Source organism: Heptranchias perlo, chromosome 9 (genome assembly GCF_035084215.1).
Source record: "Heptranchias perlo isolate sHepPer1 chromosome 9, sHepPer1.hap1, whole genome shotgun sequence".
NCBI classification, from domain to species: Eukaryota; Metazoa; Chordata; class Chondrichthyes; order Hexanchiformes; family Hexanchidae; genus Heptranchias; species Heptranchias perlo.
Window position 1 is genome coordinate 77,260,188 of NC_090333.1, and position 27,936 is coordinate 77,288,123.

At 41.9% G+C, this 27,936-nt stretch overlaps 1 protein-coding gene across 3 annotated transcripts in view; it reads left to right on the forward strand.

Annotated features, from left to right (window-relative positions):
- The window catches only part of ralgps2 (Ral GEF with PH domain and SH3 binding motif 2), a 413,674-nt gene that overhangs the window by 22,665 nt on the left and 363,073 nt on the right, over positions 1–27,936 (forward strand). For all 3 annotated transcript variants that reach the window (XM_067990774.1, XM_067990772.1, XM_067990773.1), the window contains exon 2: positions 2,196–2,342. The gene's annotated coding sequence lies outside the window, so the exon portion shown is untranslated. The remainder of the gene's footprint in view (positions 1–2,195; positions 2,343–27,936) is intronic.

The following is a 27,936-nucleotide window of genomic DNA, read 5'->3' on the forward strand; positions in this document are numbered from 1 at the left end:
GCACTGATGGAGCTGCCAGGACCAACGATTTGGCAAGTGGTGAACTAATCTAGATGTTTGATGCCTAGCCAACAGCTGCAGCCTGATGCAGGAGGAGGAGTGGGTGTACGGCAGAACCAAGAAGCTAGGAACAGGACCTGAAGCTGGAGGCCAGCGGACAAGCAAGCAGCTGGGAATGGTCTGGTTTGAGGCTGGAGCCTAGTTTTTCAAAAATTACTTATCTGAGCCTGAACATCGGGCATGAGTAAAGGGCCAGGCCAGACAGCGAGCAGGTGGAGCCAAGCAGGTGGCAGGAAGGATCAAGGCTGGAGCCCATACTCAGACTAGCTGATAGTGGGAAGGGCTGGGAAACAGTTTTTTTTCAATTGATGGCTTGAGGTTAAACAGCAGCAGTAGAGCAAAAGTTGCTGGGCAGGCACGGGAGGCATTAAAATTCCAGCAAGGCTGGGGTTCAAGGCTCAAGCCAGCGAAGTGGTGAGTACAGAGTCTGGCGCTAGGAGATATGCCATTAGCGGGAGGAGAGCGAAACTGTATTATGATAGTTGACCAAAATTAAATGGGAAGTGTTGATATAACAATTTTCAATGAAAAAAGTTCACAAAATTGTGACAACAGTAAAAAGACTTGCATTTATATAGTGCCTTTCAAGACCATAGGACGTCCCAAAGTGCTTTACAGCCAATTAAGTACTTTTGAAGTGTAGTCACGAGAATCATAGAATGATGCAGCACAGAGGGAGGCCATTGGGCCCACTGTGCCTGTGCCGGCTCTTTGAAAGAACTATCCAATTAGTCCCACTTCCCTGCTCTTTTCCCCCCAGCCCTGAAAATTTTTCCCCTTCAAGTATTTATCCAATTCCCTTTTGAAAGTTATTATTGGATCTGCTTCCACCACCCTTTCAGGCATTCCAAATCATCTTAACTTGCTGCGTAAAATTTTTTTCCCTCATGTCGCCTCTGGTTCTTTTATCAATTCTTTTGTAAATCTGTGTCCTCTGGTTACCGACCCGTCTGCCACCGGAAACAGTTTCTCCTTATTTACTATATCAAAACCCTTCATGATTTTGAACACCTCTATCAGATCTTCCCTTAACCTTCTCTGCTCCAAGGAGAACAATCCCAGTTTCTCTAGTCTCTCCACGTAACTGAAGTTTTTCATCCGTGGTACCTTTCTAGTAAATTTCCTCTGCACCCTCTCCAAGGTCTTGACATCCTTTCTAAAGTGTGATGCCCAGAATTGGCCACAATACTCTAGCTGGGGCCTAACCAGTGTTTTATAAAGGTTTAGCATAACTTCCTTGCTTCTGTATTCTATACCTCCATTTATAAAGCTGAGGATCCTGCACACCTTTTTGATAGGCTTTTCAACTTGTCCTGCCACCTTCAAAGACTTGTGTACCTACACCACCGTCTCTCTGTTGTAATGCAGGAAACATAGCAGCCAGTATGCACACAGCAAGGTCCTACAAACAACAATGAGATAAATGACCAGATCATCTGTTTTAGGTGTTGGTTGAAGGATGAATGTTGGCCAGGACACTGGGAGAACTTCCTGCTCTTCTTCGAATTGTGCCATGGGATTTCTTTATGTCCACCTGAGAAGACACAACATCTCATCCGAGAGACAACATCTGCAACAGTACCTCACTGAAGTGCCAGCCTGTGTGCTCAAGTCTCTGGAGTGGGGCTTGAATCGACAACCTTCTGACTCCGAGGCACGAGTGCTACCACTGAGCCATGGCTGACACCAGGATGTTAAATTTGTGGACAGGAAGTGTGTGCTCTATGCAGGATTTTTAATGTAATATAGATTTGTTTATTGAAGCTGATTGTGAAGGAGATGAAGAAGAATGGATAACTGGAAATGAATCAAACATGAGATCATTCCCTATGATTTTTATTTTTCAAAAAAAAATTCTTGACCCCTGTTGTTTTTAGTGGTAATTTTTTTTAGTCCACTTCAGGTTTATGATGTAACTGACTCCTGAAAGCAGCAACATTTGCAAAAGGGTATTTATTACACACTTCTTAATGACTATTAATACGGCAGGTAGGGCAATCCTCTGTCCAGCTTGTAGTAACTAATATTAAGGTGAATACCTTGTGACTGTTGATGAAGTTCTTTTCATCCTTTTTGAAATCATTTATTTATGTCCATTCCTTTTAATTTTTTGTCTGAACTTTCTTTGTCAACAGTGTTGTCCGTCTGTGGTTCACTGACCAGAAGCACAGGGAGAGGCAGGCAGATGTGGAGAATTGATGAGGTTCCTCACACATGTCCCTGAGGGATTTCCAATGTCAGCCAGCATTAGGACTCAAAACCGATAAGGACCAGATTGTGCAGTAAGCATTGAATCTATATAGCTTTCTTGTCTTATTGTTGTTCAAATATTTGAAACCTTTGAAGGCAAGTTTTGATGATGCACTCATGGCTTGCAGACAAGGAAATGCATAAAGAGACACCAGGAGAATTCTCTTGAACTAGTTTTCTGTAAGGCAGTTAAAAGGGTTCTGAATAGCTGAATATTTGAAGGAAATTTATATTGTTTGTAAGAGTTGCACCAAATGCAGGTGTGCTTTCTGAAGAGTAATGCACAATTGAAAGTAAATACTACAGGTTAAATTATTGAGGTAAATTTATTTGTATTTTCAATGTTTTTTAATTTAAGAAAATTTTGAATAAAAGTAATTTACATTAAAATGGAGCATTTTGATTTGTTTATTAGTAAAGCAACTGGATTTCTAGATCTTGGCAGCACAAGTTTTTTGTGCTAATGAAGCTATAGTGTTTATAATGTCTGCATCAGAGGACACTTACAACAGTAAAGCTGTTGCACACCAATTAGGCTCATTGTATCAGTTGTGCGCTTACTGACTTTCAGTTTATGGCATCTTGCTCTGTTTTACTTGGAAAATGTTTCCATGCTTAGAAAAATTTTTGACTGTCGTTCTGTTTGTGCAAATGTAGCTTTGTCATTTCCGCTTCTCTGCTACAGTTCAGGGCTGTCTGGGAGTCAGTTTCACTGTCAAATGGAAGACGTCAGTCCATCATATTTGATGCTGAATGAACTGTTCAGGAAATTGTTGTATGGGATCAGCTTTCTATGTCTATTCATAACATGGCAGATGTCACCTACCATATGGCTTCTGAATAAGGCAGACCTGTCAGAAGGGTCGCATCTCACCAGATGTCCAATGAACGGTTCCAATGAGCACAAATGACTCAATAAATAAATAACTTTATTTATCTCCTCCCACCTCCAGAGATTGCCATACTTTGAAACAATTTCCTCTGCCTTCTTATTACTTTTTTTTATTTATATGTTTCTGCCATTCCCGAGCATTAGCATGGCTGTGTTGGCCGCACTATTGTCTCTGGTTCAGAAAGTTGTGGGTTTGAGCCCCACCACAGGAATTTGAGTTGCTGATATCAGCTGAAGTTCCAATGTATTACTGAGGGAATGCAATATTGTTGAGACATTAAAGCAGATAATCTCACCTGCCCCTTCAGGTGGACAATGTACTCTATTGCACTGTTTGAAGAAGAGCAGCAAGCTTTTCTGGTATCCTGGCTAGCTTTCCTCTCAGTCATTGCCACCAAGAATAGATTCATCTTTGTGGGATCTTGCTGTGGCCAAAATGACTGTTATGTTTGCTACATAGCAGTAAATGTATCTGACATTCTTTGATGCATCTGAGTGATGTGATAATGTGCTTAGTAAATTCAAGTCTTTTTCTTACTGTTAAAATCTAAACTTAAGCCTAAGGAACAAGATTCCTCCCCCACCCCTGCTGGGGGGATGGCAGCGTGACCTGAGAGGTTAAGACAGAGGTTGGGTCTCCTTTATCAGAAGAACGGTGATTGAAGTCCATTTTCCTAATAACAAGGCAGGTTAGACTCTGATTATTTCTGTCCAATCAGCCCATTGATGACAAAATGCCTTGATCCTCAATTGTGTAATATTACTGTTGAAATGCAAATTATGCTCTTAAAAATGCTATGTTAGCAAAGAGTACAGCTCCACAGATAAGTGAACAGTATAAAATATGTAATTTAAAAATCATTTTTAGTTTTAGATTTCCTGTGAATTACTCATGATTAGTTTGAGGATGCAGTTTTTACAAGGTGGACTCACTAAGCCATCCCTCCTGCTCCTAACTGAGCTTCCTGTTTTTCCCCCGCAATGTGGTTTCGTTCCCCTATTTTCCTGCCCACCCTTCTTGGAGCAACAACATGGTCAATATGTGTCTCTATACCCCATCAACAGGGCATCTGTCCGTATTTTTTTTTGCTGCTGCTCATAAGAGTCTCTTTATTTTCTCTCTCTCGCTCTTTCTTTGAGATCGTGTCACATGAGAACATAAGAAATAGGAGCAGGAGTAGGCCATATGGCCCCTCGAGCCTGCTCCGCCATTCAATCAGATCATGGCTGATCTCCGACCTTAACTCCTCTTTCACCCTTTTCCCGCTACTTCATTGGTCGCTCCTCATAAGGGTCTCCCCCTTAACGACGCAACAGTAGCTGTTGCTCTGTCTTCCCGATTCTTTCCTTGGGAAGTGGCAGTGGTGAAGTAGATTAAGTTGGGAATTCATTTATCGAATATGGACTCATGCCATTGCAGGGTCTTGCATAGTAATATTGGTGAATAAGAAAAATGACATAACAATAAAGAACTAATTAGAAAGAAAAACACAGACTTAAGCACAACCAATGAGGAAGATGAAAATTAACTGACTCGATGGTCACGACAAACACAAGATACTAGAATTGAGATGTTAAACAAATGCTCCTTCCTGGAGGCACTGTTGAAAGAAGACAGAAATAGGGTTGTACAAATACTTGAACTATTTTATGGTTATCTGCTTCCTTTCTCTCAAACAACCCTCCCTTCTATTCCTCCCAATTTTTGGTATATTAAAATTTTTGTATCCTGAGCTCTGCTTGTTCTTACTCCGTGTTTTATTGGCTAGATGTTTTTATAGTTTTGCTTTCATATATGTTTTGCAAAAATGTAAAAGCCAGTTTTCTTCTGTAACTGGTCACTGTTTTCGAAGTGCAAGCTAGTGGTGTATGTCTTGTATTTTCAAAACAGAGCTGAAGGGTTTGCTGTATTGAAATTGAGCAATCCTGTTGTGATGTACAAGGCATTGCTGTTTGGGTCTTTTCCTGTCCATCACTGTTCGTATATTCATTTGTCACAAGGCCTCTTCTGACCTTCTAGACTTTGGAAAGCAGTAGAATCAATTCTCTAACCGAGGCTTAGGCTCTCAAATGCGGAACAAGTTTATTAGAAAATCATATCAAAATGATAGTTTACAGAACATATCTATTCCTCCTTGAATACAGAAAATAATAGACCGGCACAGTGCTTCACTAATTGCTCTTAGTAATCCTGGACCCAAGAGATTGTTCCTTAGCAATAACTTGACATGAAGTTCTTTGCCTATTCCCCTGCAGAGACTTCTGCCTTTATCTTAATGACTTCAGAAGAATTGAACTGAACCAAGACTGTCCAAGATGCACTTTTCCATCCCCCTTTGAAGTTCAACCAGGGCACGTATCAGGCTGTTAAAAATGCAAAGGATTTAAAACACAGGAGATGCTTGCAGGCTTGTACTCCTTGAAGTTAAAATGTGGGATATAGCAAAACACAAGGCTATAAGTTCTGTTCAACAAACTGTATACAGCCAACAGGAAACCTTTCAAAAACACTTTCGCCTGAACCCAACAGAGGGCACAGTTCATGTAATAACTGGCAGATACAAAACCACTTGTCACCCAGTTGTAAAACCCTTTGAAGTAAACTCCCTGCCCAGAACAAAGTAAAGGAAGAAGAAAGAACTTGTATTTATACAGTGCCTTTCACGACCTCAGGATGCCCCAAAGCGCTTTACAGCCAATTGAGTACTTCTGAAGTGTAGTCACTGTTGTAGAGAGTCGTATAAGTGAGTCCTACTTTAGTAAGGCCAGTGGGAACAATGTCAACAGGTAAACAAATGTAAGGAATCTTACAACACCAGGTTATAGTCCAACAGTTTTATTTGAAAATCACAAGCTTTTGGAGATTATCTCCTTCGTCAGGTGAGTGAGTGAATGAGAGGTTCTCAAATTGCATATCTTATATTAGGCTGGGACACGATCACACCAAAGGTGTCGTTGGTGTTCAGACAGGTTAGCCACGGAAAACAGTACGTCCCAGTATACTGAATACACAATGGGTCAGATTACACAGGCAAAGAGAGAAAGAGACCGAAAGGCAGAGAGAGAGAGAGAATGTCCAGTTGTATTAAAAACAGATAACTTTTTTTTTCCTGCTGGTGGGGTTACGTGCAGTGTGACATGAACCCAAGATCCCGGTTGAGGCCGTCCTCATGGGTGCGGAACTTGGCTATCAATTTCTGCTCGACGGTTTTGCGTTGTCTTGTGTCTCGAAGGCCACCTTGGAGAACGCTTACCCGAAGATCGGTGGCTGAATGTCCTTGACTGCTAAAGTGTTCCCCGACTGGGAGGGAGCCCTCCTGTCTGGCGATTGTTGCGCGGTGTCCGTTCATCCGTTGTCGCAGTGTCTGCATGGTCTCGCCAATGTACCATGCTCCAGGGCATCCTTTCCTGCAACGTATGAGGTAGACAACGTTGGCCGAGTCACAGGAGTATGAACCATGTACCTGGTGGGTGGTGTCCTCTCGTGTGATGGTGGTATCTGTGTCGATGATCTGGCATGTCTTGCAGAGGTTGCCGTGGCAGGGTTGTGTGGTGTCGTGGACGCTGTTCTCCTGAAAGCTGGGTAATTTGCTGTGAACGATCTGTTTTTAATACAACTGGACATTCTCTCTCTCTCTCTCTCTCTCTCTCTCTCTCTCTCTGCCTTTCGGTTCTCTTTGTCTGTGTAATCTGACCCATTGTGTATTCAGTATACTGGGACGTACTGTTTTCCGTGGCTAACCTGTCTGAACACCAACGACACCTTTGGTGTGATCGTGTCCCAGCCTAATATAAGATATGCAATTTGAGAACCTCTCATTCACTCACTCACCTGACGAAGGAGATAATCTCCGAAAGCTTGTGATTTTCAAATAAAACTGTTGGACTATAACCTGGTGTTGTAAGATTCATTACATTTGTCCACCCCAGTCCATCACCGGCATCTCCATAACAGGTAAACAAGATTGAAATTAAAACATTAGCACATTAATAATAGAAAATGCTGGAAACTATCAGCAGGTCAAGCAGCATCTGTGGAGAGAGAAACAGAGTTAACGTTTCAGGTCGATGATTGTTAATCACAACTGGAAGATGTTTGGGATTTAAGCAAAGACAGAGCCAGGAAATTAGGGAGGGGGAGTGGTGGGGAAGCAGGAATTGAACAAAAGGGAGAAGTCTGTGATAAGTTGGAGGGCAGGAGTGATTAAATGAGGGAGGGACTATGGTGTAAGGCAAAAGGAGGTGATATTGGGATAAACCTGGAAACAAAAGATGGGTCCAGAGGAGGTGTAAATAGTACAAGAAAAAATGGGAGCAGTGGTTAAGATCTAGCTCGATCTTAATTTACAAAAATTACACTGAGATTTGCACTTGACGACAGCAGACTCCAAAATGCTGAGGGCAAAATTCTTCATTTCCTAGGCGGGTTCCCCCTGAACTCCCCAGAAAATAAATCTTGTGACTTCAGCCTTCGCATTCTCTTCAACAAGTTTGAATTCCACCACTGCTGCAAGCTCTGCTTTTGCATAATGTAATAAAAGTGATCAAAATTATAAATTACATGCGAAGCCTGGGTCTCTGCAGTTTCAGCCTAACTCTGCATCATCGCCTGCCAGAATCTCTGATCAAGGTTGGTTTCGGAGCTGTCAGTGTTTTGTAGCTGTGTCAGCCTTTTTGAAGCTGTTGATCAGCCTTTGACAGTTTTTTAGGTTGGCGCTCATCTACAAATACGAGTACACCTAGATTTATGCACACGTAGTATCCGGTCCTGTACCCCTCGCCAGTCAGTGCAAGGAAGTATTCCAGTCACTTACATGGAATTACATAGAAATTACAGTACAGAAACAAGTCATTTGGCCCAACTGATCTATGCTGGTGTTTATACTCCACACAAGTCTCCTCCCACCTTACTTCATCTAACCCTATTAGCATATCCTTCTATTCCTTTCACCCTCGTACTGACTTGCTTCCCCTTAAATGTATCTATGCTATTAGCCTCAACTACTCCATGTAGTAGCAAGTTCCACATTCCCTATTGAATTTATTGTGACTATCTTACATTTATAACCCTTAGTTTTGAACTCCCCCACAAGTGGAAATATCTTCTCTACGTCTTATCTTATCAAACCCCTTCACAATTTTAAAGACCTTTATTAGGTCACTCAGCCTTCTCTTTTCTAAAGAAAGGAGCCCCAACCTGTTCAGTCTTTCCTGATAAGTATTACCTCTCAGTACTGGTATCATCCTTCTAAATCCTTTTTGCAACTTCTCCAGTGCCTCTATATCCTTTTTGTAATATGGAGTCCAGAACTGTGCACAGTACTCCAAGTGTGGTCTAACTAAGGTTCTATATAACATAACTTCTCTGCTTTTGAATTCTATTCATCTAGAAATGAACCCAGTGCTTGTTTGCACTTTTTATGGCCTTGTAAACCTGTGTTGCTACTTTTAATGATTTGTGAATCTGTACTCCTAGATCCCTTTGCTCCTCTACCTCATTTAGATTCATTTTCCAAGGAGGAGGTGGCCTCCTTATTCCTCCTACCAAAATGCACCATCTTACACTTGCACCTTTTCAGCTCATTACTGAGTTTTCTGATTATGATATGTGTAATGAATAGTGTTTTCAACATACCAAACCTTTAAACAAAGAGCACTTAAAGTTTTCAATCCCCGGGCTTGCAAACCTTAAATTAATGACATTGGGGATCTCAATACTGGCTGAGAAAAGAAAGCAGTAAGAATGTGTGATGAAGTGGTTTTTTTGAGCATGTGCATCTGGTGAATATACGTTTGTTATCAAAAAAAAAGCTGGAATTCCCTTTAAGTCACACACTCCTTGGGATTGTGCACCTCAACCAAGTGTTGTTGAGTATCCCTGTTTCAGTTTAAAACTTGTTATCTGAAGAATCTATTGACTGATGGTCCAATTTGCCAAGTTGCATCATTTCACCATCTATGGGATTGTGCCTGGCAGAAATTTGTAACTGTTGATTACCTCTACTGTTTATTTGAAAATTTGTTCTTGTTTTTTTACTTTAATGAGTAAACTGCTGGTTTTATTGCTTTTTTGTTAGTGTAAAGAGTGTCATCACCAGTAATGCTGACTCGGGGCATTACATGGTAATTACAGAAACCTGTTGAAAGCTTTATCTCCTATCGTGTCAATTTATAAATATTTTTAAATGTTTTGAGGATGCAGTGGAATCCAGGGACTCTACCTGTACTGTATTACTATACCCTTGAAACATCAATTTGTACAGAAAATGTGTCTTTGTGTAAGAATATCGACAGGCAGGAATAAGAAAAGGTAGTTCCATTCCTTTTAGCTAGGCTGTATCAAATTCTATCTCAAATTGGTGTGTTCAGGAGGGATGTAATGGGAACTCCAGAATACAGAGTTTCAATGAGGAAAACTTAGATAGACTATCAGGATCTTCCTCAGAACCAGAATAAATAATATGCCCCAGCTACTCTTGCAGCATTCTGTTTATGCTACCAGTTAAAAGGATACATTTATGTTTTAGTAGGTTTGCTTTCAATTCATGTTGCTCTTGGTGACTTTCTTCTCTCTCTCCCTCTCCAGAGAGGCATTTTGAGAATCCTATTACATGGCGATTTGGGTTTTACAATGTGGCAGGTCAGAGAATTTGAAAAAACCTTTTTGAAGCCCCATTGAGTAACTGGTACTAAAAGTGAACATCTCGTTCAGAATGAGTTTCACATGCTAAAGTGCAGTACAGACACGTATCAATCCAGGCACTGTACCTATACCCTGCACTTAGACCGTCCTGGTTTCAATTGTAGGGATCTGCATTCCAATCTATTCTGCCCTTCCAGCGTAGGACAGGATAGCTTGGAGACCAGGGGGACATGGCTAAAACCTAAAGAATTTACAGCAACGGTATGCATTGTGTAACTTCACTCTTACAGTTAACTTATTCATTCTTGAGATAGGGCGCTGCTAGCAAAGCCAGCATTTATTGCCCATCTCTAGTTGCTCTTGAGGAGGTGGTGATGTGCCACCTTTTTGAACTGCTGCAGTCCATGTGGTGAAGGCACTTAATGCTGTAAGGTAGGGAGTGCCAGGATTTTGACCTAGCGACAATATAGGATCGGCGATATACGTCCAAGTCGGGATGGTGTGTGACTTGGAGGTGATGGTTGTCCAATGTACCTGCTGCTCTTGTCCTTCTAAGTGTTGGAGGTCGTGGGTTTGGGAACTCACAGGATGAATGGCATACTGCGCAGTAAGCCCTGATCCCACTGAAACATTCAAAAAGGAATCAATTCCTTGGTCGAGCAAGAGGTTGTGGAGAGGAAGAGGAAAAGGTCAACATGAATCTGTAGAGCGACTCCTAGACAATGGTGTCCATTATTTACCGTTTTCTTTTACATTGTGCTTGTAAGAATCGTGACTCTGAAAATATATGCAGTCTGTTTTTGAGATACCTGGCTGAGGAGTGCTTAAAGTCTGTTGCGTAAGTTGTACCTAAACACATTTTCTTCAAGCCTTCAGATCTGGGACTGCAACGTATGCACCAATTTGGTTGCTGTTTTTGGCCAGTGCTAAAACCACAGTTGTGACCTTTACCCCAGCCTCAACAATATACCAGACTTTGTGAATAGATCTCGTAACAGATTGCAAATTCATCCATCTGTTAAGCCATTGTCATTCCTTTGTGGTTGTCTTCTGGAAGATAAAAATTGCATTTATTGAAGTCTGTCTTGACATTCAAGGATAGACTTGATAATCAATCACTTCCCATTGAAGGAGTATTCACACGGCTCTAGCTTGTGCCCAGTTTGGGGGAGATGATTTGGCTGAAGCAGCATCATTAGCAGCACTTAGTGTGGGCATGACCTACACTCGGTGCATCTTACAAAATATACTTTGTGACCAAATGGGAAATTAAAGCCTATGTTGGGTTACTCCTGGTGCCATGCGCTATTGAACATAAAAATAGGAGGTTAGAATGCGTGGCTGGAGAGATGGTGCAGGAAGGAGGACTTTAGATTCCTGGGGCATTGGGACCAGTTCTGGGGAAGGTGGGACCTAAATAGGCCAGAAGGGTTGCACCTCAACGGAGCTGGGACCAATGTCCTCGCGGGGAGGTTCGCTTGTGCTGTTGCGGTGGGGGGGGCGGGTGTGGTTTAAACTAATTTGGCAGGGGGTTGGGCACCAGGATTAGCAATGGAAAGGAGAAATAAGGGGCACAAAGGATAGGGGGAGAAAAATAGCACGAAAGCAAGTAATAGTACGGTATTAGATGGGATCAGACTAAGAGAGAGTAAAAGAAAGTCTGAGACTGATTTGCAGTGCATATGTGTAAACGCTCAAAGCGTGGTAAACAAGATTGGTGAGCTGCAGGCGCAAATAGTCACAAGGGAATACGATGTCATGACGATAACTGAGCCCTGGCTCAGAAAAGGGCTGGATTAGGTACTAAATATTCCTGGATACAAGGTGTTCAGGAAAGATAGGGAAGGAAAGAAAGGAGAGGGGGGGGGTGGCAGTATTGATTAAGGAGAATATTGCAGTACTGGAGAGAGAGGATGTCCTGGAGGGGTCAAGGACAGAATCTATTTGGATAGAGTTAAGAAATAAAAGAGGTGCCGTTACACTAGGTGCATTCTATAGGCCACCAACTATTGGGAAGGATGTAGAGGAGCAAACTTGCAGGGAAATTATAAGAGAGATACAAAAGCTATAGAGTAGTGATAACTGGGGACTTCAAATATCCTAATATAGACTGGGATAACAATGATATAAGGGGCACAGAGGGGGAGGAATTTTTGAAATGTGTTCAGGATAACCTACTTAACCAGTATGTTTCCGGCCCAACGAGGAAGGAGGCATTGCTGGACTTGGTTTCAGGGAATGAGGTGGGCCAAATGGAGCAAGTGTCAGTGGGAGAGCATTTGGGAACAGCGATCATGATATCATAAGGTTTAGAATAGCTATGGAAAAGGACACTGACCACTCTAAAGTAAAAATACTCAATTGAAGGAGGGCCAATTTCAATGGGATGAGTACAGGTCTGGCCCGGGTAAATTGGAATCAAAGATTGGCAGGCAAAACTGTAATTGAACAGTTGGCGGCCTTTAAGGAGGAGATGGTTCGGGTACAGTCTTGGAACATTCCCATGAGGCAGAAAGGTAGGGCAACTAAAGCCAGAGCTCCCTGGATGGCAAAAGAGATAGTGAGTAAGATGAAACGGGGAAAAGGGGCGTATGACAGATGTCTGGTTCTCACTTGTGTTATCAACCTGGCAGAATATGGAAAGTTCAGAGGGCAAGTGAAAAAGGAAATAAGAGGAGCAGAGAGATTTTGAGAACAGACTGGTGGCCAACATAAAAGGGAATCCAAAAGTCTTCCACAGGCAAGTAAACAGTAAACGGGTAGTAAGAGGAGGGGTGGGGCCAGTTAAGGATCATAAAGGAGATCTACTCATGGAGGCAGAGGGGATGGTTGAGGTACTAAATGAGTACTTTGCATCCACCTTTACCAAGGAAGAAGATGCTGCCAGAGTCTTATTAAAGGAATATACAGTTGAGATACTGGATGGGCTAAAAATTAATAAAGAAGAGGTACTTGAAAGGCTAGCTGTACTTAAAGTAGGTAAGTCACCCGGTCCAGATAGGATGCATCCTAGGTTGCTGAGGGAATTAAGGGTGGAAATTGCGGAGGTACTGGCCATAATCTTCCAAATATCCTTAGATTAGGGGGTGGTGCCAGAGGACTGGAGAATTGCAAATGTTACACGCTTGTTCAAAAAAGGGTGTAAGGATAAATCCAGCAAATATAGGCCAGTCAGTTTAACATTTTCTTTCTCTCTCTCTCTCTCTCTCTCTCTCTCTCTCTCTCTCTCACATACACACTCTGAGTCCGATCGTTCCCTCTCTCACACTATCTCTGTCTGATCGCACGCGTTCTCAATCTCTTTCTCTCTCACAGTCCAATCGTTCCCTCTCCCTCACTCTTTCTCTGTCCGATCGTTCTCTCCCTCCCTCTCTCTTTCTCCCTCCCTCCCTCTTTCCCCCCCCCCCCCCCCCCCCCCAGGAAACTTTTAGAAACAATAATCCGGGACAGAATTGACAGTTACTTGGACGAGGGTGGATTGATTAGGGAAAGCCAGCATGGATTTGTTAAAGGCAAATTGTGTTTAACTAACCTGATAGTTTTTTGATGAGGTAACAGAGGGGGTTGATGTGGTGTATATGGACTTTCAAAAGGCGTTTGATAAAGTGCCGCACGGTAGGCTTATCTTCAAGATTGCGGCTCATGGAATAAAGGGTGCAGTAGCAACATGGATACAGAATTGGCTAAGGGACAGGAAACAGAGTAGTGCTGAATGGTTGTTTTTCAGACTGGAGGGAGGTGTGCAGTGGTGTTTTCCAGGGGTCGGTACTGGGACCGCTGTTTTTCTTGATATATATTAATGACTTGACTTGGGTGTACAGGGCACAATTTCAAAATTTACAGATGACACAAAACTTGGAAGGGAGGTGAGGAGGATAGTGATAGACTTCAAGAGGATATAGACAGGCTGGTGGCATGGGCGGACACGTGGCAGATGAAATTTAACACAGAAAAATGCGAAGTGATATATTTCGGTAGGAAGAACGAGGAGAGGCAATATAACCTGGAGGGCACAACTCTAAAAGGGGTACAGAAACAGAGATCAGGGAGTATATGTGCACAACTCGTTGAAGGTGGCAGGGCAGGTCGAGAAAGCATATGGATTCCTGGGCTTTATAAATAGAGGCATAGAGTACAAAAGTATGGAAGTCATGATGAACTTTTATAAAACACTGGTTCGACCACAACTGGAGTATTGTGTCCAGTTCTGGGCACCGCACTTTAGGAAAAATGTGAAGGCCTTAGAGAGGGTGCAGAAGAGATTTACTAGAATGATTCCAGGGATGAGGGACCTTAGTTACATGGATAGACTGGAGAAGCTGGGATTGTTCTCTTTGGAACAGAGAAGGTTCCGAGGAGATTTGATAGAGGTATTCAAAATCATGAAGGGTCTCGACAGGGTAAATAGAGAGAAACTGTTCCCTTTTGTGAAAGGGTCAAAGGCCAAAGGACGTAGATTTAAGGTGACATGAGGAAGATCTTTTTTACACAGCGAGTGGTTAGGATCTGAAATACATTGCCCGAGGGGGTGGTGGAGGCAGATTCAATCATGGCCTTCAAAAGCGAACTGGATAAGTGCTTGAAAGGAAAAAATTTGCAGGGCTATGGGGAAAGGGCGGGAGAGTGGGATGAGCTGGATTGCTCTTGCACAGAGCTGGCATGGACTCGATGGGCCGAATGGTCTCCTTCCGTGCTGTAACCTTTCTATGATTCTATGGACAATTTGGCTGTACTGAGAAGTTCTGTTTATATTTAAAAGTGTAGTCTGGAGTGTGCCTTTCAACGCAGTAACTTTAATTTGAAGATCTTCAAATTTAATAATGGGGAGGAGTCTTTGTTCGTGCAAAATATGCTGGCTGATGCAAATCAGGCTGTGATTGGGTAACTTTTATCAAAGGCTGCAGAAGTGATATTTTCATTACTGAAGCCAGAATGATTGCAAAAATCGTCTGGCATCCTGTACAGTTCTTGATGGTTCCAGCCCATCGAAATTAAGAAACCAATTTTCATATGAGCAGTAGCGTCATCCATCATATTATGACTTGAGGCAAGACCATTGAAACTAATTCTGGAGCTTCACATCTCTTCAAACAAATACTGTTTGAAATTCAATTCAGCAACTCTTCACACAATTATGTGAAACAGGTAATGTTGGAATCCTGATGGATTTGGGTCTAATTTAAGAGGGTGATAGTTATGTAAAGGTTTCTGATGCGGTATTAAAAGGGGACATTTTGATTGACTATGCATCTGTGACGCATTGCAATAACATTCAAGGTGACGCAGTGTTGGTGTGGGAACTGTTGTACCAGGGAGTGAGAGTAAATGTGAGCGTGAACTCTTTCATCTTGATTCCAATGTGGTGAGAAAGAAAGAACTTGCATTTATATGAAAGATTAGAGAGGAGAAACAAGATGCACAGAGAACTGGGAGGGACAAATAGAACTCGAGTAAAGAACAGTTCAGAAATAGGAGGGATCAGACCGGGGCAAATTCGAAGCAGTCACGAGAAGTGTTCAAAATCATAAAGGGTTTAAAGATGAAATAAATAAAGATAAACTGTTCCTATTGGTGGTAGGGTCGAGAACCAGAGGCCACATATTTAAGGTGATTGGCAAAAGAACCAAAGGCGACATGAGGAAAAACTTTTTTACGTAACGAGTAGTTATGATCTGGAATGCGCTGCCTGAAAGGGTGGTGAAAGCAGATTCAATCGTGGCTTTCAAAAAGGAATTGGATAAATACTCAAAAGGAAAAAAATTTGCAGGGCTACGGGTAAAGAATTGGGGTATGGGATTAACTGGATTGCTCTTACAAAGAGCTGGCATGGGCTCGATGGGCCGAATGGCCTCCTTCTGTGCTGTAACCATTCTATGATTCTAACTACTTTGCTGCCAACAATGTCTGATTTGCTTCCTTATGGTTATTGGTTGCTTGTGGGTGCACAGTTTCAAGTTCATTATTGCAGATATAGCTCTTAGCATGCAGTTTAGACATTTAAGCATGAGGACAGATTGGCAAAGTCTAGCCTCTCCTCAACTTGTATCTTCTGTAAGCACTCGCAAACACTGATTTCTTGTTAATTTCTGCCTGTCTTCCATTTAGACTTCAATCACTCTTTCCTTGGAACTGGCAGAATCTGCTCCTGTAATCAAACTCTTGGACACAAGATAGAAAAGCTTTAAATGTTGTATAATGATATGGCTCTTGAGTGACACTGTAACCTCCTGGCAAGACTGGTAATTTCTAAAATATGGGTTATAGCAATCCCTCCTTTTGCCTTTGGGAACTTTTTACCTACCACCTCCTAGCTACCCACCCAGACTAAGATTGACTATAATTGGATGAAAAGGCTAGGTTGACCTTCCTCCCTTTTGTAGGTAGAAGCTGTATTGTGTGTATGGCAGTAAATAATGAGTAATATGACAATAAGGCCATTTTTGACCCATTAAAGAAATTGCTGGAATGTATATTTTTGAAGTGTGTAATTCATGAGAATTTGATTTTGTTTCACAGGAATGAAGAACCAGCAGCCAACCACAACACATCTGTAACAATCAAAAGCAAAATAATGCAGATGCTGGAAATTGAAATAAAAACAGAAAATGCTGGAAATGCTCAGCAAGTCAGGCAGCATCTGCGGAGAGAGCAACAGAATTAATGTCAGAACTGGCGATAGGTCAACGACCTGAAATGTTAACTCTTCCTTTCTCCACAGATGCTGCCTGACTTGCTGAGTATTTCCAGCATTTTCTGTTTTTACATCTGTAATAATATTTTTAGCACACTTTAAGCAGTTAATGAGCTGCTTAGCTGGAATAGACATCAATATTTATTTATTAGGCTGCGCAGTGTGCAGTATATCAGCTAAATGGCTGTCGCCCCTCCATATCTCGTAACCTCCTCCAGTCCTACAACCCTCTGAGAACTCTGTCGCGTTTCTCCAATTCTGGCCTCTTGTGCACCTCTCACTTTCTTCGCCCCACTATTGGTGGCCGTCTAGGCCCTAACCTCTGGAATTGCCTCCCCAAACCAATGCCTCTCCAACTCTCTGGTTTCACTTGAGATGCTGCTTAAAACGTACCTCTTTCCCTATCTTAACATCTCCTCCTTTAGCTTGGTGTCAATGTTTGTTTGATTATGTTCCTGTGAAGTGCCTTGGGATGTTTTACTACGTTAAAGGTGCCATATAAATGCAAGTTGTTGTTGAATGAAACTTGAACAAAATCCAGATTAATCTAGTACATCACATTCAGATAGTTTCTTTCCTGTGTGAACATGAAGTGTACAGCAAGTGATTAGGAAGGCAAATGGAATGTTGTCATTTATTGCAAGGGCAATGGAATATAAAAGTAGAGATGTTTTGCTGCAGTTGTACAGGGCATTGGTGAGACCACATCTAGAATACTGTGTGCAGTTTTAATCTCATTTAAGAAAGGACAAAATTGCTTTGGAGGCGGTTCAGAGAAGGTTCACTCGACTGATTCCTGGGATGAAGGGGTTATCTTATGAGGAAAGGTTGGACAAGTTGGGCCTGTATACATTGGAGTTTAGAAGAATGAGAGGTGATCTTATTGAAACATTTAAGATCCTGAGGGGACTAGAAGGGGTAGATGCTGAGAGGATGTTCCACCTTGTGGGAGAGACTAGAACTAGGGGCCGCAGTTTAAAAATAAGGGGTCGCCCATTTAAGACGAAGATGAGGAGAAATTTTTTCTGTGAAGGTCATGAGTCTGTGGAGCTCCCTTCCCCAGAGAGTGGTGGAGGCAGGGTCATTGAATATTTTTAAGGCTGAGTTAGATAGATTCCTGATTAACAAGAGAGTCAAAGGTTATAGTAGGTAGACGGGAAAGTAGGGTTGAGGTCCCAATCAGATCAGCCATGATCTTATCAAATGGCAGCGCAGGCTCGAGGGGCCGAATGGCCTACTCCTGCTCTTAATTCGTATGAAGGTGCATATCTATAATTGGGCTAGCCGTCCAATACTGTACTCTTCTCGGCACACATCCACTATTTTGTAATAAGAATGGGTTATGAATGTTTGCAGTTCCCTTGCGATGAACAATGCAGTCGTCTTGTAATTTGAACAAACTCCACGCACAAATTATTTCTTTTTCAGTTTTAACAGTGCTTTTACCACAAACTACTTGATGGCTTAACTTTGTAGTAAAGCTGCATATTTGGCATTGAACAAAAGTAAAGTTTTCCAATTGTTGAAAATTATTTGAGACAGTGTGGTATGGAGTACGTTCATTTCGATTCTCGTTCTTTCACAATCTTGCTAATTGTATTTGTTCTACATGCAATTTTTATGGAGAAGTTCAAGCTTTATTAAACTCTTTTCAATGACTTTAAATGAATATCCCCTATTGTGAAAATTGCCCCTAACAGGGTTCAATGGTGAAAAACAGTAGAAGACCTATACTCCACAAGGAATAATAAGCTTGATGTTGATTGTGAAAACAGAAAATATTTTTAGTTTTAATAAATCCAGTTAGCAAGTATTGTTACTGGATATTCTGAAAGTTTTCAAGTAAAGTGACATTCATGAAAAATTCTACCTTCCTAAAAGAAAAGTCATTATAGAAACTAGTGTTAGTGCCCCCTCATTTATTTTAAACCCAAAACTTCATAAAAATTCATCTTGTCAAAAATGAAGGGGCAAATACAGGTGCTCGTCGTACTCTGGGTTGATCTTTAAAAATCCCAACAAGCAGAGGATTACGACCTGTGCTCACTAATTGTATTTGAATGCTATATCTAATTAATTTTGCGTTCCCAGACACCTTTCCTTTCTTCTCTCCTATTTTGTTTTCCTCCCCTCTCCTCTCCACCTGGGGAGAAGATGTCAGCAGGCCAGCTGTTTAAGATTCACATTTAGCATTTCTCAGTAATCTCAGAACACAAGCTTTGAAAATGGTCTTCTGGGACTCTGGTCAGTGCATTCTGATACTATTTACAGTCTTGATAGTTTGGTTTGTACCAGCCATTAGTAGTGTTAAATACATTTACCAAAGCACTTTGCCATACAACTTGCCATTTTTTTAAAGAAAACAGTGAATATTTCTAAAAGCCAACAGTTTATGGATTCAAACAGTAACTCATGTTTTTTTAAAAAAAAACTTTCATGAAGTGATTTTGCATTAAAACATTTTTGCAATCATTGTGGTGCAAAATGAATGTCTTTCATAATTTTGTAGGCTTATCTTCTAGTGGTTCTGCATGTATTCAAGGAAAATTGCAAGTTCAGAAAAAGGGGATCTGAGATGCTTCAGACAAATTGATGCAATGAAAAGGTTTAGGTGGTTTATTTCCTTTTGTGCAAGTGTTGAGTAGTTGTACTTATGGCTAATTTAGGAGTGATTAGCACCATGGGGGTGATGAACAGCTGTTCGTTTTAAGGCATGGTGAGATGGGACATAAGCCAGCAGTTTGGAGAAAAGAATGAACATGGGGCCAAGTACAGTCTTTTGTTCCTAGAATTAGTTGATTTCTTCTAGTTTGCAATATGAAACAATTACTTTAATGTAAGTCACTTACTTTGAAAGTCGTGAATTAACAAGAATAAACAATCTGACGTTTATTGCAAAGTAAATGTTGCACTTTTTAGATAAAATCTTCAGAGATGTGAATTTTTTTTAGAAACCCATTCATCCAAGAAAATGTATTCCGTGTTTTGTGATCTTAAACCATGATGTTTTAGATTGCTCGAATAATATTGTATTTTAATGCATAGTGGAACCCAATGATGAAGTCAAGCCAACTTTGCACTGTTGACTCTATACTTCAGCTGAATTTCCTCACTGTTTTGTGTTAAAATAATGGTTAACCTTTCACAAGATCGTTTAAGTGGATGTGATTCAATATTCCCTGGAGGAGACATTTGAAAGAACTTTTTGCTTGCAAAATTTGTTCCTACTGCCATTTCCCATTTAGAGATCACAGAACAAGTGTTGATTTTGTGGCTACCAGTCATACCTCTATGACTAAACAGCATGAGTATAAAACCTGTTCACCTGAAAGATGGTGAACAGTTTCTTCACTTTATTCATCTGGTAATTGAATGAGATTTATACAGCAATCTACAATAACTTTGAAGAGACAAAATTATTAGCATGAGAAAGAAAGACTTAGATTCATGTAGCGGTTTTCATGACCTCATGACGCCCCAAAGTGCTTTACAGCCAATTAAGTACTTTTTTTGAAATGTAATCGCTGTTGTTATGTTGGAAATGTGGCAGAAAGCAATATACGCACTGTGAGCTCCCACCAACAGCAATTAAATAAATGACTCGATCATCTGTTTCAGGTGTTGGTTGAGGGATAAATATTGGCCAGGACATTGGGAGAACTTCTCTGCTCTTCGAATAGTGCCATGGGATCTTTTACACCCACCTGAGAGGGCAGAAGGGGCCTCAGTTTAACGTCTCATCTCAAAGATGGCACCTCCGAAGGTGCAGCACTCCCTCAGTATTGCACTGATATGTCAGCCGAGATTTTGTAGTCAAGTAGAGCTTGAACCCACAACTTCCTGACTCAGAGGGAGACTCTCAAAGATTGACCCTGAAAACTGAAGTGAGAAGTATTGGGAGGAAAGATATAGCCAGCCTTAAAGCCACTCTTAACCAAGTGTAGTCCGAGCTTTCTCAACTGTTTTTAAAAGTCTACATGTCCCGCTCTAATGCCTGTAAATACAAGTAGCATTGAACATTCATTGCATATAATTTTATGTCAAAGCAAGCTTTAAGTCTGGTTTTGAATTACTAGCCTGTACAGATATTTTGCAGCCAGAAATAAAAGTTGCACTTCCCAATCATTAAACTCCGTGCAAGGATAATCTATTCATTCATTGCCACTGGTGCTCTGGAATGGCCCCTACAATGTAAATGTGTGAATTCCATAGCACCAGGAGCCGAGATAAACTGAACTTTTTTTTGAAGTGATTTTTTTGAATATGTTTTGTATTTTATTGATACATAGACTTCAAACTCAACCAGGGTTTTTTTTTATTTGTTCACGGGATGTGGGCGTCGCTGGCGAGGCCAGCATTTTTTGCCCATCCCGAATTGCACTTGAACACTCTGATGCAGTTCGTTTCTGGTACTATTCTCCAGCATGATGCTATGTTCCTTTTTCACCCCTCCCCTTTTGGAGCAACTTTTAAGAATTTGGCATGACTACCATTCACATCTGCTCTGCTACCATTAGCCAGTCGAGGCAGTTTGGAGTCTACTTCCTCCCTTTTGAACTGGTTCTTTAATACCTTCAATCTGTGCAACGCACTGCACTGGCTTTTCCAACCTGTGTGCAGATGGGCTCTTGCTATGTCCTGTTGGGTCGGACACCAACTCAGTATAATTCTTCTCCCCAGACTCTCAGGTTATTTCATGTGTTTGTTGGCGAGCATGGGATTTGTAACCCTAACCTGTTACGTTATCGTAGTTATTGATGAGACAGTGTTGACCATGGTGTTACCTACTTGGCAACTCAATAAGAGGAGCAATTTGCCATGTACTTGTTTGACTGCCTATTCGGTTTTGGGCTGGATATGAGGTGAGAAGCTTCTGAAACAACGTATTGGGGCATTGATGCTTGGTGGAATAAAGTGATGGCACGCAGATTGCACTGGGCCAATGGCATTAATAAACATAGATACAAATTCTGAAGGACATGAACAAACTTTTAAAAAGAAAATTAAAATTAATAAATAAAGAATAGGGAGGTGATATATGGATAAGTGTTTGATTCTAGTGACCTGCTGTTATCCTTTCCCTTTAACATGAGATGAATAGAAAATAGTGTTTTGTTTTTCTCATTTAAAGTGATTTGTTAATAAAAGCTTTGATCAGTGTGTGTCCCTGGAGATGTCTGTTATTACACCATGAATTGCATGAGTGTCCATTTGAATCCAGAACCACAAAAATGTGAAGGGTTCCCTGTGTAGGTGAAGCCAGAGATGCGTGTAGTTGCGACAGACTGCTGTCTTGTTCTCCACACAGCCACCCTAGGCCCCGGGCCCTCTGTTGTCTAAAGAAAGACACGCATTTACATCATGCCGTATCATGTTTCTGAGCAACATCTCAAATTGCTTCACACAAATTAAGTTTGAAGTACATTTACTTTGTTGTTTAGGCAAATGCAGCAGCCAATTTGTGCACAGCAAATCTCATAAACAGCAATGAGATAACCAGTTAGTCTGTTTTATTGGTGTTGGTTGAGGCAGGAATGTTGACCAAGACAGAGAGAACTCACTGCCCTTCGAATAGTGATGGAAGAATCTTTAACAACATAATCAGCAGATGAAGCTTTGATTAAATCCCTCATCTGAAGGTTATCACTTCTGACAGTGCAGCACTGGCTTGTTACTCCACTGAAGTGCCATTTAGATTATGTGCTTAACTTGCTGGAGGAGGCTTTGAACTGTAACCACCTAAGTCAGAAGCAAGAGTACTACCATTTGGGTCCAAGCTGCTGTATCGCCCCTGGGGCACATTACTGCTGGCTCCAACTTCTTCATTGGCTGCTCTGTTCCACTCTATTGTAGTGATGGAGCCAAGCTTGCTACCTGCCCACCTTCCATCAATGTAAAATTATTATGCTTCTCAGCAAATCTTGCATGGTAAGGTTGTAAGGTTTTACATTTTGAATGTGAACCATGACCCACCATTTGAGTTGCCCAAATGTACCGTATAAAAGATTGGTGTTAAACTAACATGTAAACTTATCTTCATATGGTACTTTTACACTAATGGAGTTCATGTCAGGTACATGCTGCTTCTGCTGCTGAGACACTGTAATTAGAAATAGACAAACACCCATAATCTCTGAAATCACACCATCTTTGGGTAATCTGCTGAAGTAACATAGCTGATGGTTCCATTAACATCTGTTATCCTTCAGTATCTAACCAAAGTTGCCATGATTGATGTACAAGCCTTAATGGTGAGTGTTGCGCTGTTAGACCACTGGGAGGGGAAAAGGGATAACTTCTCTGACCATTCCTGACACAAGATCACAAGGTAGATACAATGACAAAGACCATTTGTCCATCCACCCATACCTACAGTGCCTCATACCCAGAAGTCCATTCCACATGTTGATTGCTGTGTGAAGAATAAGTTCCTCACATCAATCTGAGATTTGCCTTTCACTATTTTGAACTTCTATCTCTTTGTTTTCCAGTCTTAATTTAATTTGAATCACAGTTTCAGATTTATGTTTTCTATATCATGTATACTATCTTGTATATCTCTATAAGGTCTTCTCAGTCACCTTTCAAAGCTGAATAGCCCTGGTTTCGCCATTCTGATGCTAAGGATTAGTCTTGAGGCTCTTTGCACTGCCACCAGGGCTTGAATGTATTCCTTGTGTCTCAGTGACCAGAATGGGAAATAGTACTCTCTAGTTGCTAAAATCTATATTTGCACTTCGAACTAAATTGCTGGATAGTAATCAGAAGCAAGAACCACCCATCCATCTATTTTCCTTCTCTACCTACCCCTCATCCCAAAACCCAGGGGTGTTAAAGCCAATTGTAGACTTTCTACCACTATCCTCATTGAGATCAGCAAACTGACCAGAGATCAAACATGGAATTTCCTGAGGTTGTGAAAGGTGCTATAGAAATGCAAGTTCTTTCTTTTCTTTCCTAGTCTGTTTGACCCAGCTACTTTCTAGATAAATCAAGAGTGTTCCTTTTTGGGTGTGTTGTCCTTTGTTATTTGTGTTTTTAAATAAAATTGTACTGTGTGTTTGCAAATGATACTGCTGAATTTCTGATCAACCTCACTTCTTAGAGTGAGCTTCAACAGAAACTAGCTGGTTGCTGATACCATCAGCATTATTTCATATTTGAAAATTTGTGTTTGTTATTCACAGGTTTTTCTTGTTTTAAATGAGTTCAAATTCAAAATAACCTGTGAACTAATTTATTACATACCTGCATTATTAAGTAAATCAATTGGAGTTTGCCTCACAGAAATTGGCACCAATTATTTAGAATTTTAAATGTTGTATATGTTAACTTTTTATAAGCATTCTTTCAAGATGTGTCCCATGTTGTAGAATTATTTTTTCAGTCCTTGGTAATTTGTAATCTTTTCTTTTTGTCACTTTCCAGGTCCTCTTTTATGTCACATAACACCCTGTTTCACGTTATATATCCTTTTGCCTCATTTATTCTCCTCTACACTTGCAAGATCAAGCTACATAATGTTGAAAAGTAAATTTGGATTGTTCTAATAAAAAATAGAAATGCCAAAGCAGTGCATTATTTTGATTCCTGCATGTGTATGATTGGAGACAGGATTGTCATGAGTAGAAGTGTAGAAATAGTTGTACTTAGAAATTAGGAAAGAAAACTTCTGAGTTGTCAAAATGTACACTAATTACAGTCACGCAAGATGTTACATGTCATTAGATAACTCCATCGATCCCCACCTGAGCAATATAACACCTTCGATCAAAACGTTTCCTTTTATTGCCCTTACAGTTTTCAAAATCTGGTCCTCAAATTCAATGGTCAGTTTTGCAAAATGATCAGACAGGCTGTCTGTAGCTTTGCTCATATACAGAGTAGAAACATGTTCTAGAGCCCAGGGCATGCTTTCATTTCAAGTTCTGCAGTTGCTATTTTAACCAACAGTGGAGTGTTTGAACATTTTGACATTTGTAAAATGAGTGTTTAAATGTTTAGTCAAGACAAAGGTGAATTGTCCAACTTTTATAGGTAGTAATTTACGATACATTTCATTAAAATTTGGGTGATAGATGGTAATGTACAAGAACAGTGTAAATATTGATAGTGATTTACGTTTGCCTTTGATAATACTGATATGGTATTCAAGATAAAATTGTTTCATGTAGAAACAGGAATTGACATGTCGAATTTACACAGTCATGGCATTGGATTGCATAAAAACAGAAAGAAAGTTGAATTATTCGTTCAGGCTCTACATACAAATGAATACCCTGCGAGACAATGGGAGAAAAACACTTGGGACACTGTTCCTTTGATGCTGTTTATATTACAGCAAGTCTCTGGAGAAAAGTTCTATTGCCAGTAATATGGTTTCTCTTGGCTGGTTAACAAGTTGAAGTCCTTTCTTTCAGTCCCTGGATGTGTAGGGAGGAAGTATCAACACATTGGGCTCGATATCAGGAGGGTTGCGGGTTCGCGGCGGGGGGGGGGGGGGGGGGTGGCGACTGGGCGCATGGGTAACGCGCCCGGTGAAATCAGTCTGCCCCATGCGCGATCGCAGCCCAATTGGATCCACTTATCTGGTCTTCCGGGTCCCCCGCTGCTGAGCTGCGCGTTGGGCGGACTGCGCATGCGCAGTAAGGTCTGTCAGCTGGAGGAGCTCTATTTAAAGGGGCAGTCCTCCACTAACTGATGCTGCAAGAAATAGGAAAAATTACAGCATGGAGCAGCACAGGGGGAAGGCTGCTCACAGGTTTAATGATGCCTCACTCCAGGTATCATTGGATGGGGTGAGGAGGGGGAGGACAGAGATCTCCCCCCCCCCCCCCCCCCCCCCCCCCCGGCGGGCGGGAGGAAGCGGCCTGCCTCTGCCACCAAGAAGGCCTGGCTCGAGGTGGCAGAGGAGGTCACCTGCACCACCACAACATATCACGCACCTGCATACAGTGCAGGAGGCGCTGCAATAACCTAAGTAGGTCGGCCAAAGTGAGTACACTTACTCATTCCCCTACACTCCGTCTGCCACATCACTGCCCCCACCCCACATCTCCTTCTGCACTGCCAACACTACTCTGTCACATCACCCCTCACACCCACTCAAACCTCATCCTCATCGTACCTGCACCTACTCACCTCGCCAGTACTCATCCCACCACTATCACTCAACCCAATCCTCATACAATCTCATGGCTCTATCTCATACTCACCCTCTCGTGCATCTCTTTCATGGTCAGCCTCACTCAACCTGCCACTACCTGTGCTGCAGCCACAGGGCATGCATCACATATGTGCAGTAGGAAGCGTAAGGCAAACGTGTTGTGAGCATGAAGGGGATGCACAAGGGTGTTTGAGGGTTTGTCATGGTTTTTACTTATATTTAATTTCTGACCAACTCACATCACATATTATATTGGCACCACTACTGCCACGTCTTTGCGAATCTTGTCTGGTTTGTGCAATAATGCCCTTTCCTGAGGATCACAATGAAGACCCACACCTGATGCCACTCATTGTGTCACTGCAGAGTGGGTGTAGGTGTATTTGCAGGGCTCTTTTGTGCAGACGACTGAGAGACATCGGCGATGTCCCTGGTGGCACTCTGGAAGGATGCGGAGGAGAAGTTGTTGAGGGCAGTGGTGACTTTGACAGCGACAAGTAAGATGATGGTGCTCGGGCCAGCCGGGAGCAGCTTGGCATGAAGGAGGCTGCAGATGTCCACGACTACATGTCGAGTGACTCTGAGCCTCCGTGTGCACTGCTGCTCAGAGAGGTCCAGGAAGCTGAGCCTCAGTCTGTGGAGCCTGTGGCGAGGGTAGTGCCCTCTGCGATGCATCTCTCTCTGCAGTTGCCCTCCCTTCTGCTGTGCAGGTGGATGTGTCACAGCACTCTGTTGTGGAGCTCCACGTGTCAGAGGTGGCCGGCGAGGCTGGTGATGCTGTTCGTCCTCCGAGGAGGTCATGACTGCAGCTACGGCGGCCCCCATCCGGAAGATGTACATTTGAGGGGGTCCGCAAGGTAGGTAAATGTGTCTGGACCCCGGGGTAAGTGTGCAAGTTGGTGAATTTTCTTGTTAGGAGGGTGGTGGAGGCCAAACTTTGTCCAAAGTGACAGAGTGGCCTCCTGCAATGAGTGAGGGTCCCCCCCCCCCTCCCTGTCAAATGGACCTTTGCAGCTGCCACAGGCTGATAGCTGCAACACGTCCATTTCAACTGGGAGTGTTTCCCCCAGTACGGGAAACAGTCCCAGTTGTTTCTAAAATCCCACCCCTCCTGACATATTCCCTTAATCAGGTCTGTTAACGACCTGAAATAGCAAGATAAATACTGTCAAGTGGCACCCCGCCGGCTTTAATTGCCTGCGAGAGTCCCACATGCGGGGGCTGCGCGCGCAAGTCAGCGCGCCTGTGGGGAACCCGGAAGTGGGCGGGTTGGAGCCGGGCTCCCGACCCGCTCCGGGATTCCCTGATTTTCGGAGCCCCCCTGCCAGGAAGGCACCCGATAGCGGGTGCTAATATCGGGCCCATTGAGTCTGAATTTAAGTTCAGACTGAGTTAGCACACTGTTTTATTGATGCCGTCTTGCATCATTAGAACTTGAGAAAATGCAATTTTGGGGCCAACAAAGTCATTCTTTCCACAGACAATGTAAAATCTGCTCTATTGTTGTCCAACCCATTTCATTTCAAGTGAAGAAATGTTTGCAAGATTATTCCTACTCCCTGGAGATTAATAGAGCAATATTATAAAATTCCTATCTAATTTTAAATCCTGTATCAAATCAGTATTTACCCTTGACCAACTGGGAACTCCCTTCATGACATTTCAGCTAGGAAATACTGTCAGAAGGTTATGGATTTAAACACTGCTCTAGGATGTGAGTCCTTTCTTTCGGTCCCTAGATGTGTAGGGAGGCAGTCTCAACACATTGAAGAGTATAACTTTGGTTTTTATCACATTCATGTAACCATTGTCAAGTCACGTTTTAATCCTGCATGCTAATTAGGTACGAATTCTATGAATCTTAATCAGCTTATTGAGGCTTTCACGTGTGACTATCAAATGCCGTCAGAAAATCCAAATTGATTATATCCACTGCCCTTGTTAAGCAAATTAATTACTGTTCAAAATTTATGGAAGTATAAAATTTAGACTGACAGCTTAGTGCAATATTGAGAAGGTGTTGCATTCTTAGAGGTCTTGTCTTTTGGTGAGACATTAAACTGAAACGCCATCTGCCTGTTGCAGTGGTTCAGTTTGATGTTGAAGATCTCAAGGCACTATTTGAGTCACAGCAATGGTGTTCTTATAGTGCCCTGGCCAATATTCTTCCCTAACCAACACCAATATATAAAAAATTGGTTAGTCATTCATCTCATTGTTGTTTGTGGGTCCTT